General features: G+C 40.0%; 1 protein-coding gene across 1 annotated transcript in view; it reads right to left on the bottom strand.

The window, feature by feature from the left end:
- The window catches only part of CAPN13 (calpain 13), a 95,968-nt gene that overhangs the window by 61,899 nt on the left and 18,140 nt on the right, over positions 1–15,929 (bottom strand). The gene's annotated exons all lie outside the window — the stretch shown is intronic.

Genomic DNA, 15,929 nt, shown 5'->3' with positions numbered 1-15,929 from the left:
CCCTACAAATTCATCGAAAGAACATTTGAACGCTGAGCAAACTTCACAAAACAACTTCTGAACGCTAGCAGAAGACATCAGGCACCCAGAAAAGCAGCCCATCGTCTTCTAAAGGAGGTAGGACAAAATATAAAAGATAAAAAGAGAGACAAAAGAGTTAGGGACGGAGACCTGTCCCGGGAAGGGAGTCGTAATAGAGGAAGTTTCCAAACACCAGGAAACCCTCTCACAGGAGGGTCTGGGGGAAGTTTTCGAATCTTGGAGGGCAACCTAACTGGGAGGAAAAATAAATAAAACTCACAGATTACATGCCTAAAAGCAACTCTCAGCAGAAAAGTACCCCCAGACGCCCGCATCTGCCACCAGCAAGCGGGGGCGGAACATAGAGGAGCGGGCGGCATTGCTTAGGGTAAGGACCAGGCCCGAATGCCCTGAGGGCAATCGGAGGGAACTAAAGTGAGATAGCAACTTAAACTATGGGATAGCAAGAGAGACAGAGAAAATTAACCGGCTGGAACACACTGCTGGCCGTTCGCAGAACAAAGGGACTGAGCAATTACAGAGAAGAGCTAGCCGGCAGAACAAAGGGACTGAGCAATTACAGAGAAGAACTAGCCAGCAGCGGGACCGGCCCATCCCCGCTGGAGGCAGGAGGCAGGGGGGGAGGGGAAAGGGGCAAACTCGGCCCTGGAGACGGCACCCCCTACTGCACTGCAAACAGGCCTCCAGTTTCTAACCAAAGACTTCCTGAGATTCTGGATGGTCGTTATCCGCCAGGAGGGTCGCAGCTAGAGGCCAACTCCCAAGAATAGACACAAGCCACACGCATCTGACTGGCGCACAAGGAAACTGAGGCTGGGACCGTGGAGGGGAGAAGGCACACTGCACCCGGGGAGAGTGCGCCCATCAAGCTCCTGGCTGCCTGAGCTGCTCGGGCCGGGGGAAGGCACAAAACGCAGGCCCAACTGAGTGCGTGCTTTTGTGGAGTACCTGAAAACCGGAACCGCACGCAACGCAGGGCCCGCTCCATATAGAGCAGCCGGGAGCCTGAGCAGTGTAGACGGGGAAAGTACTGACACCTGTGAGCGGGGCAAACCCAGTGTGGCCGGAACACTGCGAGTGCTCCCCGCACACAGTGATATCTGTCTGCAGCGCCCCTGCCTCCCCGCAGCACGACTGAACCAGCGAACCTAAACAAGAGACCACCTCCGCCCGCCTGTGTCAGGGTGGAAATTAGACACTGAAGAGACCAGCAAACAGAAGCCAAATAAACAAAGGGAACCGCTTCAGAAAGGACCGGTGCAACAGATTAAAATCCCTGTAGGTAACACCGACTACACCGGAAGGGGCCTATAGATATCGAGAAGTGTAAGCTGGAACAAGGAGCTATCTGAAACTGAACCGAACCCACACTGACCACAACAGCTCCAGAGAAATTCCTAGATATATTTTTACTTTTTTTTTAATTAAAAAAATTTTTTTCTTTTTTTTTTTCTCTTTTATTTTCTTTTAAAATTCCCTATTACTCCCCCATTACTCCTTAACTTTCATTTTCATATATTTTTACTATTTTTTTAATTAGGAAAAAAATTTTTTCCTGTTTTATTTTTTTTCTCTAATTTTCTTTTAAAGTCCTCTATTACTCCTCTATTACTCCTTAATTTTCATTTTCATTTCACTATAACCTTGCAAAAAAAAAAAGAAGCCATATTTTTAAACCGAACTTCATATATATTTCTAAAATTTTTTGTGTTTTTGTTTTTAATATTGTATTTTTAAGAGTCTAACCTCTACTCTAGATTTTTAATCTTTGTTTTTCAGCATTTGATATCAATTTTGGACATTTAAGAATCCAATATTCAGTACCCATTTTTACTCAGGAGTTTGTTGATTACTTTCTGCCACTTTTGACTCTCTGTGTTCTACCTCAGAACACCTCTATTTCCTCCTTTCCCCTTCTCTTCCCAATCCAATTCTGTGAATCTCTGTGGGTGTCTGGGCTATGGAGAACACTTTGGGAACAGAGAACTGCATAGATCTGTCTCTCTCCTCTTGAGTCCCCCTTTTTCTCCTCCTGCTCATCTCTATCTCCCTCCTCCCTCTCGTCTTCTTCATGTAACTCTGTGAACCTCTCTCAGTGTCCCTCACGGTGGAGAATCTTTTCACCATTAACCTAGAAGTTTTATTATCAGTGCTGTATAGTTGGAGAAGTCTTGAGACTAATGGAAGAATAAAACTGAAATCCAGAGGCAGGAGACTTAAGCCCAAAACCTGAGAACACCAGAAAACTCCTGACTACACGGAACATTAAGTAATAAGAGACCATCCAAATGCCTCCATACCTACACTGGAAACCAACCACCACCCAAGAGCCAATAAGTTCCAGAGCAAAACATACCACGCAAATTCTCCAGCAATGCAGGAACATAGCCCTGAGCGTCAACATACAGGCTGCCCAAAGTCACACCTAACACATAGACCCATCTCAAAACTCATTACTGGACACTCCATTGCACTCCAGAGAGAAGAAATCCAGTTCCACGCATCAGAACACTGATGCAAGCTTCCCCAACCAGGAAACCTTGACAAGACAATTGTCCAACCCCAACCACTGGGTGAAACCTCCACATTAAAAACGAACCACAGACCACCAGAATACAGAAAGCCCACTCCAGACACAGCAATCTAAACAAGATGAAAAGGCAGAGAAATACCCAACAGATAAAGGAACATGAAAATGCCCACCAAGTCAAACAAAAGAGGAGGAGGTAGGGAATCTACCTGAAAAAAGAATTTAGAATAATGATAATTAAAATGATCCAAAATCTTGAAAACAAAATGGAGTTACAGATAAATAGCCTGGAGACAAAGATTGAGAAGATGCAAGAAATGTTTAATAAGGACCTAGAAGAAATAAAAAAGAGTCAATTAAAAATGAATAATGCAATAAATGAGATCAAAAACACTCTGGAGGGAAACATGAGTAGAATAACAGAGACAGAAGATAGGATAAGTGAGGTAGAAGATAAAATGGTGGAAATAAATGAAGCAGAGAGGAAAAAAGAAAAAAGAATCAGAAGAAATGAGGACAACCTCAGGGACCTCTGGGACAATGTGAAATGCCTCAACATTTGAATCATAGGAGTCCCAGAAGAAGAAGACAAAAAGAAAGGCCATGAGAAAATACTCGAGGAGATAGTAGCTGAAAACTTCCCTAAAATGGGGAAGGAAATAGCCACCCAAGTCCAAGAAACCCAGAGAGTCCCAAACAGGATAAACCCAAGGCGAAACACCCCAAGACACATATTAATCAAATTAATAAAGATTAAACACAAAGAACAAATATTAAAAGCAGCAAGGGAGAAACAACAACTAACACACTAAGGGATTCCCATAAGGATAACAGCTGATCTAGCAATAGAAACCCTTCAGGCCAGAAGGGAATGACAGGACATACTTCAAGTAGTGAAAGAGAATAACCTACAACCTCGATTACTGTACCCAGCAAGGATCTCATTCAGATATGAAGGAGAACTCAAAAGCTTTACAGACAAGCAAAAGCTGAGAGAATTCAGCACCACCAAACCAGCTCTTCAACAAATGCTAAAGGATCTTCTCTAGACAGGAAACACAGAAAGGTTGTATAAACGCGAACCCAAAACAACAAAGTAAATGGCAAAGGGACCATACCTATCAATAATTACCTGAAATGTAAATAGGTTGAATGCCCCAACCAAAAGACAAAGACTGGCTGAATGGATACAAAAACAAGACCCCCATATATGCTGTCTACAAGAGACCCACCTCAAAACAAGGGACACATACAGACTAAAAGTGAAGGGCTGGAAAAAAAATATTTCATGCAAACGGAGACCAAAAGAAAGTAGGAGTCGCAATACTCATATCAGATAAAATAGACTTTAAAATAACAACTGTGAAAAGAGACAAAGAAGGACATTATATAATGATCAAAGGATCAATCCAAGAAAAAGATATAACAATTATAAATATATATGCACCCAACATAGGAGCACCACAATATGTAAGGCAAACACTAACAAGTATGAAAGAGGAAATTAATAGTAACACAATAATAGTGGGAGACTTTAATACCCCACTCACAACTATGGATAGATCAACTAAACAGAAAATTAACAAGGAAACACAAACTTTAAATGACACAATGGACCAGCTAGACCTAATTGATATCTATAGGACATTTCACCCCAAAACAATCAACTTCACCTTTTTCTCAAGTGCACACGGAACCTTCTCCAGAATAGATCACATCCTTGGCCATAAATCTAGCCTTGGTAAATTCAAAAAATTGAAATCATTCCAGTCATCTTTTCTGACCACAGTGCAATAAGATTAGATCTCAATTACAGGAAAAAAATTATTAAAAATTCAAACATATGGAAGCTAAATAACATGCTTCTGAATAACCAACAAATCATAGAAGAAATCAAAATATGCATGGAAATGAATGAAAATGAAAACATAACAAACCAAAACCCATGGGACACTGTAAAGGCAGTGCTAAGGGGAAGGTTCATAGCATTACAGGCTTACCTCAAGAAACAAGAAAAAAGTCAAATAAATAACCTAACTCTACACCTAAAGCAACTAGAGAAGGAAGAACTGAAGAACCCCAGGGTTAGTAGAAGGAAAGAAATCTTAAAAATTAGGGCAGAAATAAATGCAAAAGAAACTAAAGAGACCATAGCAAAAATCAACAAAGCTAAAAGCTGGTTTTTTGAAAAAAAATTAACAAAATTGACAAACCATTAGCAAGACTCATTAAGAAACAAAGGGAGAAGAACCAAATTAACAAAATTAGAAATGAAAATGGAGAGATCACAACAGACAACACTGAAATACAAAGGCTCATAAGAGACTACTACCAGCAGCTCTATGCCAATACAATGGACAACTTGGAAGAAATGGAAAAATTCTTAGGAAAGTATAACTTTCCAAAACTGAACCAGAAAGAAATAGAAGATCTTAACAGACCCATCACAAGCAAGGAAATCGAAACTGTAACCAGAAATCTTCCAGGAAACAAAAGCCCAGGACCAGATGGCTTCACAGCCGAATTCTACCAAAAATTTAGAGAAGAGCTAACACCTATCTTACTCAAACTCTTCCAGAAAATTGCAGAAGAAGGTAAACTTCCAAACTCATTCTGAGGCCACCATCACCCTAATTCCAAAACCAGACAAAGATGCCACAAAAAAAGAAAACTACAGGCCAATATCACTGATGAACATAGATGCAAAAATCCTTAACAAAATTCTAGCAAACAGAATCCAACAACATATTAAAATAATCATACATCATGACCAAGTGGGCTTTATCCCAGGAATGCAAGGATTCTTTAATATCCACAAATCAATCAATGTAATACACCACATTAACAAATTGAAAGATAAAAACCATATGATTATCTCAATAGATGCAGAAAAAGCCTTTGACAAAATTCAACATCCATTTATGATTAAAACTCTCCAGAAAGCAGGAATAGAAGGAACATACCTCAACATAATAAAAGCTATATATGACAAACCCACAGCAAGCATTACCCTCAATGGTGAAAAATTGAAAGCATTTCCCCTGAAATCAGGAACAAGACAAGGGTGCCCACTCTCACCACTACTATTCAACATAGTTTTAGAAGCGTTGGTGGCAGCAATCAGAGCAGAAAAAGAAGTAAAAGGAATCCAGATAGGAAAAGAAGAAGTGAAACTCTCGCTGTTCACAGATGACATGATCCTCTACATAGAAAACCCTAAAGACTCTACCAGAAAATTACTAGAGATAATCAACGAATACAGTAAAGTTGCAGGATATAAAATTAACACACTGAAATCCCTTGCATTCCTATACACTAACAATGAGAAAACAGGAAGAGAAATTAAGGAAACAATACCACTCACCATTGCAACAAAAAGAATAAAATACTTAGGAGTATATCTACCTAAAGAAACAAAAGACCTATACATAGAAAACTATAAAACACTGATGAAAGAAATCAAAGAGGACACAAACAGATGGAGAAATATACCGTGTTCATGGATTGGAAGAATCAATATTGTCAAAATGGCTATACTACCCAAAGCAATCTATAGATTCAATGCAATCCCTATCAAACTACCAATGGTATTTTTCACAGAACTAGAACAAATAATTTCACAATTTGTATGGAAATACAAAAAACCTCGAATAGCCAAAGCAATCTTGAGAAAGAAGAATGGAACTGGAGGAATCAACCTGCCTGACTTCAGACTATACTACAAAGCCACAGTCATCAAGACAGTATGGTACTGGCACAAAGACAGAAATATAGATCAATGGAACAGAATAGAAAGCCCAGAGATAAATCCACGAACCTATGGTTACCTTATCTTCGACAAAGGAGGCAAGGATATACAATGGAAAAAAGACAACCTCTTTAACAAGTGGTGCTGGGAAAACTGGTCAACCACCTGTAAAAGAATGAAACTAGAACACTTTCTAACACCATACACAAAAATAAACTCAAAATGGATTAAAGATCTAAATGTAAGACCAGAAACTATAAAACTCCTAGAGGAGAACATAGGCAAAACACTCTCCGACATAAATCACAGCAGGATCCTCTATGACCCACATCCCAGAATTTTAGAAACAAAAGCAAAAATAAACAAATGGGACCTAATGAAACTTGAAAGCTTTTGTACAACAAAGGAAACTATAAGCAAGGTGAAAAGACAGCCCTCAGATTGGGAGAAAATAATAGCAAATGAAGCAACAGACAAAGGATTAATTTCAAAAATATACAAGCAACTCCTGCAGCTCAACTCCAGAAAAATAAATGACCCAATCAAAAAATGGGCCAAAGAACTCAACAGACATTTCTCCAAGGAAGACATACGGATGGCTAAAAAACACATGAAAAGATGCTCAACATCACTCATTATCAGAGAAATGCAAATCAAAACCACAATGAGATACCATTACACGCCAGTCAGGATGGCTGCTATCCAAAAGTCTACAAGCAATAAATGCTGGAGAGGGTGTGGAGAAAAGGGAACCCTCTTACACTGTTGGTGGGAATGCAAATTAGTACAGCCGCTATGGAGAACAGTGTGGAGATTTCTTAAAAAACTGGAAATAGAACTGCCATATGACCCAGCAATCCCACTTCTGGGCATATACACCAAGGAAAACAGATCTGAAAGAGACACGTGCACCCCAATGTTCATCGCAGCACTGTTTATAATTGCCAGGACATGGAAGCAACCTAGATGCCCATCAGCAGATGAATGGATGAGGAAGCTGTGGTACATATACACCATGGAATATTACTCAGCCGTTAAAAAGAATTCATTTGAATCAGTTCTAATGAGATGGGTGAAACTGGAACCCATTATACAGAGCGAAGTAAGCCAGAAAGATAAAGACCATTACAGTATACTAACACATATATATGGAATTTAGAAAGATGGCAACGATAACCCTATATGCAAAAAAAGAAAAAGAGACTCAGATGTATAGAACAGACTTGTGGACTCTATGGGAGAACCCGGGGGTGGGATGTTTCAAGAGAACAGCATCGAAACATGTATATCTAGGGTGAAACAGATCACCAGCCCAGGTTGGATGCATGAGACAAGTGCTCAGGCCTGGTGCACGGGGAGGACCCAGAGGGATGGGGTGGAGAGGGAGGTGGGAGGGGGGACCGGGATGGGGATTACATGTAAATCCATGGCTAATTCAATGTATGACAAAAACCACTGCAATGCTGTAAAGTAATTAGCCTCCAACTAATAAAAATAAATGGGAAAAAAAAAAAGAAAACTATAAAACACTGATGAAAGAAATCAAAGAGGACACAAACAGATGGAGAAATATACCGTGTTCATGGATTGGAAGAATCAATATTGTCAAAATGGCTATACTACCCAAAGCAATCTATAGATTCAATGCAATCCCTATCAAACTACCAATGGTATTTTTCACAGAACTAGAACAAATAATTTCACAATTTGTATGGAAATACAAAAAACCTCGAATAGCCAAAGCAATCTTGAGAAAGAAGAATGGAACTGGAGGAATCAACCTGCCTGACTTCAGACTCTACTACAAAGCCACAGTCATCAAGACAGTATGGTACTGGCACAAAGACAGAAATATAGATCAATGGAACAGAATAGAAAGCCCAGAGATAAATCCACGAACCTATGGTTACCTTATCTTCGACAAAGGAGGCAAGGATATACAATGGAAAAAAGACAACCTCTTTAACAAGTGGTGCTGGGAAAACTGGTCAACCACTTGTAAAAGAATGAAACTAGAACACTTTCTAACACCATACACAAAAATAAACTCAAAATGGATTAAAGATCTAAATGTAAGACCAGAAACTATAAAACTCCTAGAGGAGAACATAGGCAAAACACTCTCCGACATAAATCACAGCAGGATCCTCTATGACCCACCTCCCAGAATATTGGAAATAAAAGCAAAGTTAAACAAACAGGACCTAATGAAATTTAAAAGGTTTTGCACAACAAAGGAAACTATAAGCAAGGTGAAAAGACAGCCCTCAGATTGGGAGAAAATAATAGCAAATGAAGCAACAGACAAAGGATTAATGTCAAAAATTTACAAGCAACTCCTGCAGCTCAATTCCAGAAAAATAAATGACCCAATCAAAAAATGGGCCAAAGAACTAAACAGACATTTCTCCAAGGAAGACATACAGATGGCTAACAAACACATGAAAAGATGCTCAACATCACTCATTATCAGAGAAAGGCAAATCAAAACCACAACAAGGTACCATTACATGCCAGTCAGGATGGCTGCTATCCAAAAGTCTACAAGCAATAAATGCTGGAGAGGGTGTGGAGAAAAGGGAACCCTCTTACACTGTTGGTGGGAATGCAAATTAGTACAGCCACTATGGAGAACAGTGTGGAGATTTCTTAAAAAGCTGGAAATAGAACTGCCATATGACCCAGCAATCCCACTTCTGGGCATACACACTGAGGAAACCAGATCTGAAAGAGACATGTGCACCCCAATGTTCATTGCAGCACTGTTTATAATAGCCAGGACATGGAAGCAACCTAGATGCCCATCAGCAGACGAATGGATAAGGAAGCTGTGGTACATATACACCATGGAATATTACTCAGTCATTAAAAAGAATTCATTTGAATCAGTTCTAATGAGGTGGATGAAACTGGAGCCCATTATACAGAGTGAAGTAAGCCAGAAAGATAAAGACCAATACAGTATACTAACGCATATATATGGAATTTAGAAAGATGGTAATGATAACCCTATATGCAAAACAGAAAAAGAGACACAGATGTACAGAACAGACTTTTGGACTCTGTGGAAGAAGGCGAGGGTGGGATGTTTTGAGAGAACAGCATTGAAACATGTATATTATCTAGGGTGAAACAGATTACCAGTCCAGGCTGGATACATGAGACAAGTGCTCGGGCCTGGTGCACTGGGAAGACCCAGAGGAATCGGGTGGAGAGGGAGGTGGGAGGGGGGATCGGGATGGGGAATACATGTAAATCCATGGCTGATTCATGTCAGTGTATGACAAAAACCACTATAATATTGTAAAGTAATTAGCCTCCAACTAATAAAAATCACTGAAAAAATAAAAAGTAAAAAAATTAAAGTCCCTCCAGTGTCCCAAGTAGCAAGTACATGGAGGACCAGGAGTTGGATTGGAAAGGTCATTGGTATTAGAGGGAATGGGAGGTGCTGGAGGGTCAGTGGAGTGGGGGTTGGGGATAAAGAGTATTGCCAGACAAGGCCAGGAAGGCAGGTTGGTAAGCTGGATTGTTTTGCTTTATACCCTTCAAGCGCAGCAGGGCCATTGAAGACCTGTGTGTGGGATTACAGAGCAAATTGGAGGCCACGTGGTGGAGTGGAGAGGGTCTGAGACAGGGTGGAGGTGTCCTTGGGAAGGTCAGTGTTACGACAGTGGTCGTGAAGATGGTGGAGGGATGTATTCCAGAGTCATTTTATAGGTAGAATATATAGGGCTTGGTGATGAATATGGGGATGTGGGGTAGGAAAAAGAAAAGGCGGTGTGATGAACAATCAAATAAGTTTTGAAGTTTGCTTTCTGCTCTCACCACCTACATATCCAGTTCTGCAATTGTTAGTTAGTATTCAACCCTGTGAACCTATTTCTCCACCTGTACAGATTAATGATACCAATCTTGGAGTGTTTATTGCTGTATTAAATGAGGTTGGGCCTAACAGACTGAATAATGCTCAGTCACTTCAGTCGTGTCCAACTCTTTGCAACCCTATGGACTGTAACCTCTGTCCATGGGATTCTCCGGGCAAGAATACTGGAGTGGGTTGCCATGCCCTCTTCCAGAGGATCTTCCCTACCAGCGAATCAAATTCACGTCTGCCTGCATCTCCTGCATTGCAGATGGATTCTTTACCCACTGAGCCACCTGGCAACAGTAGGCAGACAATAAATGTCAGTGTCCTAATTTCTCTAAAGAGAAGTCAAGGAAGTCTGGGTTTTCTTGTTCAGGAAGCTACAGGGGTGTAACTGATGCCATTTAACAAAATATGTATCACATCCTCCATCTGCTAGACAAGCTGGCTTGGATCTGAATCCACACTTACTAGCTGCGGGACTTGAAAAGTCTATTTAGCACTTGAACTAGTACTTTTCAAGCTTCTTTGACCAGAGTCTGTTAAGGTGACACAAAAGACCCCAAGGTTCATATGTCCTATTCATACCTACTTCACAGTGAAAAAGCAATCAAACGGTGACAGAACTAGAGAGGAACATGAATGAACAACTCATAAAGAAAGAATATGAGCTTATAATCAAGATTTTGGATCACATAAAAATAATTTATAATTTTCTTACAGTTAATATATAATAGTATATTGCAAATTATTTAGATAATACAAATAAATCCACAGAATAGCACCACTGAAGTATCACTGCACACACACATTTAGAGAGAATTATATATACAATTGCCTAACAAATGAAGTAAGAATAATTTATATGTGAACTACTAGGTTGGACCATATAAAAGTAAATATGGGCAATTTTATTTGGTTTAGTCCTCTATGATATACACATTTCTTCATTCTAGTTCTTGGAAAATAACAGGTGAAAATATGTCAGTGTACCTCACCACTCACTATAGGGTTAATAGGAAAACCTACAACAAATTATGTAAGAGTGATAAAGCTGAAATAACAGTCAGGTACAATTCAAGAACAAGAAAACAATAATAGAATTTGGTTGCCAAGTAAAGACAAGACACCTGATAAGGGAGAGTTGTGTAAATTGTGGGTCTGTCAACTCTGCACATGCTTAGGGATAGTGGAACCAATACAGCACCGCCCAGCCATCGACCTATGATTATGGGACTGTTCTTAAGCAGCTCTTAATTACAGCTAAAAAATGAGTCAGAAGAGTTTGGCTTGACTTCTCCACAAGAATCTTAAAAAAAAGATCTTATGTTCGGGGATCAAATCCAGGCTCATCTCCAGGGCCCTTACTGCCCACTACTGGGCAGTGGACTGGGTAGCTTTAGGAATCCCCCTTCTAAGACTCTCTTTCCTCTTTTGTGAAATGGAGATGATACTAATACACAAGCTATAGAGTTGTGGTGAGACTCAGATGAAACCATGCTTGCTGAATGTTTAGCACGGACTGATAAACAGAAACTGGTCACTGAACAGTGGTTATTAGCATAATTAACATTATTATCATTTTGGCCATGAAAGGACATGCAGAAGTCATACACCCTCTAAGAGGAGGACTTGCTCTTATGAATGATGGGCCAGGCCCAAAAGGGCCAGCATGGGAAAGGGTCAGGAGTGGTACATCAGACCCATGTCCTTGGCTTTGCCCCTGCTCTGTATCCACTAACCAAGAGTGCAATGAGGAAGGAGAAGGCTGTGGGGGCCAGGCGGCAGGCCTGGTTCTGTTGCTGGGGGAGGTGGTCTGCTGCTCTGGGAGGGAGGAGAATACTGATGGGAAAAGAGAGTAGGCTGGAAGGGAGCCTCCACAGGCACAGATATCACACCTACTGGGTTCACCTTCTTGCTCTCTGAATTGGTAATGGCTTTGCCAGGGAACAGCCTGTAGACTCACTTTCTTGGGCATAAAGGGTTTACAGAACTTGACAACATCTCCCTTTTGCGTGCAGCAGAAAAGGCCAAACAATATTCCCACCTGTCACTTTGGCAAGGACTCTCTGGCTTATTCCTTTTCTTCTATATCATACTTGCTTCACTTTGCAGAATAAATAAAGGCAGGAGAAGACTCAGCTATCTTAGAAAGAGAAAGAAAAAAAGAAAGATGGAAGGCCTACTCGATAGTCAGAATCATACCTAGTCTTGCTGCTGAGGTTGTATCTAAAAATGAAAATGGCACAGGAGAAGCTAGAAAAGTGGCAAAAAAGAGTTGAAATCAAGTTCTTTTTTAAAACTGAAGTATAGTTGATTTACAATATTGTGTTAGATTCAGGTGCACGGCAAAGTTTTTTTCAGATATATATATGTGCATGTATATATATATACACACATATATGTATCAGGTTATTTTCCAATATAGGTTATTATAAGATATTGAATATAGTTCCCTGTGCTCTACAGTAAATCCTCGGTGTTTATCTATTTTACATATAGTAGTTGTGTATCTGTTAATCCCATACTCTTAATTTATCCTTCCCCCTCTGGTAGTCATAGGTTTGTTTTCCATGTCTGTGAATCTTTTCTGTTTTGTAAATATTCACTTGTATTAATTTTTAGATTCCACATATAAGTGTTACCATATTTTTCTTTGTGGGACTTACTTTATTTAGTATGATATTCTCTAGGTCCATCCATATTGCTGCAAACGGCAATATTTTCTGGCTGAGCAATATTCTATTGTATATTTATATATCTTCTTACACCATCTGTTGATGGGCACTTGGGTTGCTTCCGTTTCTTGGTTATTATAAACAGCACTGCTATGAACAGTAGAGTACATGTATATTTTTGAATTAGAACTTTCATCTTTTCCAGATATAAGCTCAAGAGTGGGATTGCTGGATCATATGGTAGCTTTATTTTTAGTTTTTTACTGGTTTTCATAGTGACTGTACCAATTTACATTGCTACCAACAGTTTACAAGGATTTCCTTTTCTCTGCACCCTATCTAGCATTTATTATTTGTAGACTTTTTAATGATAGCCATTCTAACATAAAGAGAAGATGGATGAAAATTAAAAGACTTCAGAAGAAAAAAAGTTCCAAAGTTAAATGACTACAGAAGATTCCAACTCAAGTTTTTATTCTGCCCCTTATTAGTCATATGAGCCTGAAGACATTTTCTAAGCATTTAGAACTTCAGTTTTCTTTTCTGTCATAGGGGTACAATGATACTTCGTTGAATAATAAAATGAAAAAACAGGTGAGATGAGATATAAATCATGAAGCATTACACAAAGATATTAATTTCTTATTTCTCTGACTCCAATAATCTTGTCCTAAACTTTCATGCATTTCTACCACTCAGAGATGGATAGCTGTAAGAATACATGGGCTTCTCTAGTGGCTCAGACGGTAAAGAATCTGCCTGCAATGCAGGAGACGTGGGTTCGATCCCTGGGTTGGGAAGATCCCCTGGAGGAAGGCATGGTAACCCACTCCAGTAGTCCTTCCTGGAGAATCCCATGGACGGAGGAGCCTACAATCCATGTAGCCCATGGACAGTGGCTTCAGTTCATGGAGTAGCAAAGTCAGACCCGACTGAACAACAAAGCACAACACAGCACAGCCAGAGTCTTTAAACTTTACAAACAATTGCATTTGTTAGTTAAATTAGGCCACTTTGACATATATAAGAGAATGTATAAGCTATGTCAGTTCAGTTCAGTCACTCAGTCACGTCCAACTCTTTGCAATCCCATGGACTGCAGCACGCCAGTCTTCCCTGTCCATCACCAACTCCCGCAGCTTACTCAAACTCATGTCCATTGAGTCGGTGATGTCATCCAACCACCTCATCCTCTGCCATCCCCTTCTCCCACTTTCAATCTTTCCCAGCAACAGGGTCTTTTCAAGTGAGTCAGTTCTTCACATCAGGTGGCCAAAGTATTGGAGTTTCAGCTTTAGCATCAATCCTTCCAATGAATATTTCAGGACTGATTTCTTTAGAATTGACTGACTGGATCTCCTTGCTGTCCAAGGGACTCTCCAGAGTTTTCTCCAACACCACACTTCAAAAGCATCAATTCTTCTGTGCTCAGCTTCCTTTATAGTCCAACTCTCACATCCATACATGACTACTGGAAAAACCATAGCTTTGACTAGATGGACCTTTGTTGACAAAGTAATGTCTCTGCTTTTTTTAATTTTTATTAGTTGGAGGCTAATTACTTTACAATATTGTACCGGTTTTTGTCATACATTGACATGAATTAGCCATAGATTTACATGTGTTCCTCATCCCGATCCCCCCTCCCACCTCCCTCTCCACCCGATCGCTCTGGGTTTTCTCAGTGCACCAGGCCCGAGCACTTGTCTCATGCATCCAACCTGGGCTGGTGATCTGTTTCACCCTAGATAATATACATGTTTCAATGCTGTTCTCTCAAAACATCCCACCCTCGCCTTCTCCCACAGAGTCCAAAAGTCTGTTCTGTACATCTGAGTCTCTTTTTCTGTTTTGCATATAGGGTTACCGTTACCATCTTTCTAAATTCCATATATATGCATTAGTATACTGTAATGGTCTTTATCTTTCTGGCTTGCTTCACTCTGTATAATGGGCTTCAGTTTCATCCACCTCATTAGAACTGATTCAAATGAATTCTTTTTAATGACTGAGTAATATTCCATGGTGTATATGTACCACAGCTATCTTATCCATTAGTCTGCTGATGGGCATCTAGGTTGCTTCCATGTCCTGGCTGTTATAAACAGTGCTGCGATGAACATTGGGGTGCACGTGTCTCTTTCAGATCTGTTTTCCTTGGTGTATATGCCCAGAAGTGGGATTGCTGGGTCATATGGCAGTTCTATTTCCAGTTTTTTAAGAAATCTCCACACTGTTCTCCATAGCAGCTGTACTAATTTGCATTCCCACCAACAGTGTAAGAGGGTTCCCTTTTCTCCACACCCTCTCCAGCATTTATTGCTTGTAGACTTTTGGATAGCAGCCATCCTGACTGGCATGTAATGGTACCTCGTTGTGGTAATGGTACCTCGTTGTGGTTTTGATTTGCATTTCTCTGATAATGAGTGATGTTGAACATCTTTTCATGTGTTTGTTAGCCATCTGTATGTCTTCTTTGGAGAAATGTCTGTTTAGTTCTTTGGCCCATTTTTTGATTGGGTCATTTTTTTTTTTTTTTTTTTTAATTTTATTTTATTTTATTTTTTTTTTTAATTTTTATTAGTTGGAGGCTAATTACTTTACATCATTACAGTAGTTTTTGTTATACATTGATATGAATTAGCCATGGATTTACATGTATTCCCCATCCCAGTCCCCCCTCCCACCTCCCTCTCCACCCGATCCCTCTGGGTCTTCCCAGTGCACCAGGCCCGAGCACTTGTCTCATGTACCCAACCTGAGCTGGTTATCCGTTTCACCCTAGATAATACACATGTTTCAATGCTGTTCTCCTGAAACATCCCACCCTTGCCTTCTCCCAGAGTCCACAAGTCTGTTCCATACATCTGAGTCTCTTTTTCTGTTTTGCATATAGGGTTACCGTTACCATCTTTCTAAATTCCATATATATGCATTAGTATACTGTAATGGTCTTTATCTTTCTGGCTTGCTTCACTCTGTATAATGGGCTTCAGTTTCATCCACCTCATTAGAACTGATTCAAATGAATTCTTTTTAATGACTGAGTAATATTCCATGGTG

Source organism: Odocoileus virginianus, chromosome 2, assembly GCF_023699985.2.
Source record: "Odocoileus virginianus isolate 20LAN1187 ecotype Illinois chromosome 2, Ovbor_1.2, whole genome shotgun sequence".
Taxonomy (NCBI): Eukaryota; Metazoa; Chordata; class Mammalia; order Artiodactyla; family Cervidae; genus Odocoileus; species Odocoileus virginianus.
This window is presented reverse-complemented; position numbering and strand designations above follow the sequence as displayed.